The following is a 1,635-nucleotide window of genomic DNA, read 5'->3' on the forward strand; positions in this document are numbered from 1 at the left end:
TTTGCCCTCCCACTGAAGGTCATTGCACTGCTTATGAAGACAACCTCCGTGCTCTTAGGAATGGGGGGGGGGAGGTGGGAGGAAGGGGAGGAGGGGAGGGGGAGGGGATGTTACCTGGGGAAAGCTGACAGGTGAAGTGGGGAGAAGGGGGAGGAAAGGTAAGGGGGGGAGGGAAGGATTGCTTGGGAGAGGAGAGAGAGGGAGAAGGGAAAGGAAGGGATGAAAGGAAGGGAAGGGAGAAAAAAAGGAAGGGGGAGGAGAGGAGGATTGCTTGGGAGAGGAGAGAGAGGGAGAAGGGAAAGGAAGGGATGAAAGGAAGGGAAGGGAAGGAAGGAAAGGAAAGGGGAAGAGATTGAGGGAATATAAGGGAGTGTTTGCTGGGGAGAAGGGGAGAAAAATAGAAGGAAAAGGGATGGGAGAGAGAGAAAGGGAGAAGGGAAAGGAAGGGATGAAAGGAATGGAAGAAAGAAAGGAAGGGGAAGGGAGGGAGGGAATGGTAAGGGAGTGTTTGCTGGGGAGAAGGGGAGAAAAATAAAAGGAAAAGGGATGGGAGAGAGAGAAAGGGAGAAGGGAAAGGAAGGGATAAGAGGAAGAAAGCGAAGAAGGAAAGAAGAAAAGGAAAAGGAAATTAAAGACGAAAAACGAACAGGGGAAAGAAGGAAAACAGGAAAACAGAAAGAAAACAAGAGAGAAGGAACGAATGAAGAGGAACAGAGGGAAAAAAAAAGGTAAATCAAGAGGGGAAATTAAAGGTATATGGCCCAGGTGAGAGGAGGCAAATTGGGAGGGGGGGGGGGGCCGTTCCCTGGGTGGGCCGCCTAATTTAAAGGGCGGCCCATCTTGATACAGAAGTTAAATGGGCGTGACTCTTCCCCTCGCGCCCTTTATGCTTCTCTCCCTTCTCTTTCCTCCCTTTATTATCTCCTTCCTTCTTATCATTCTCTCTTTATTTTCCATTCTAGTTATTTCCTCATCTGTTTCCTCTTTCTTTTTTCTCGTTGTTCCTTCTTTAACCTCCTTTTCCTTCCTTCTTATCATTTTCTCTTTCTACTTTCCATTCTACTTATTTCATCTTCTATTTACTCTTTCTTTTTTTTTGTTATTCTTTCTTTTATCTCCTTCTCCTCCTTCCTTTAGTATCTCCTTCCTTCTTATCATTCTCTTTCTACTTTCCATTCTACATTTCTCCTCATTTATTTCCTATTCCTTTTTTTTTGTTTTCCTTTCTTTTGCCTCCTTCTCCTCCTCCCTTTATTATTTACTTCCTTCTTATCATTTTCTCCTTTTAGTTCCAATTCTAGTTATTTCCTTATCTGTTTCCTCTTTCGTTTCCTTGTTTTCCTTTCTTTTATCTCCTTCTCCTCCTCCCTTTATTATTTCCATCCTTCTTATCATTCTCTCTTTATTACTTTCCATTCTATTTTTCTCCTCATCTGTTTCCTCTTTCTATTTCATGTTATTCTTTCTTTGACCTCCTTATCCATCTTCTCTGTCTCCTTCTCCTCCTCCTTTTATCTCATTTTTTACTTCTCTCCTAACATTTTTTTTATCTCTCTTTTTTTTAAATTATCCCCCAGATTTTCATGGGTTTTCTTTCCTTTCTTTTTTTTCCTATCCTTTCCTTTCCTTCCCCTT

This window comes from Eriocheir sinensis, chromosome 59, assembly GCF_024679095.1.
Source record: "Eriocheir sinensis breed Jianghai 21 chromosome 59, ASM2467909v1, whole genome shotgun sequence".
Taxonomy (NCBI): Eukaryota; Metazoa; Arthropoda; class Malacostraca; order Decapoda; family Varunidae; genus Eriocheir; species Eriocheir sinensis.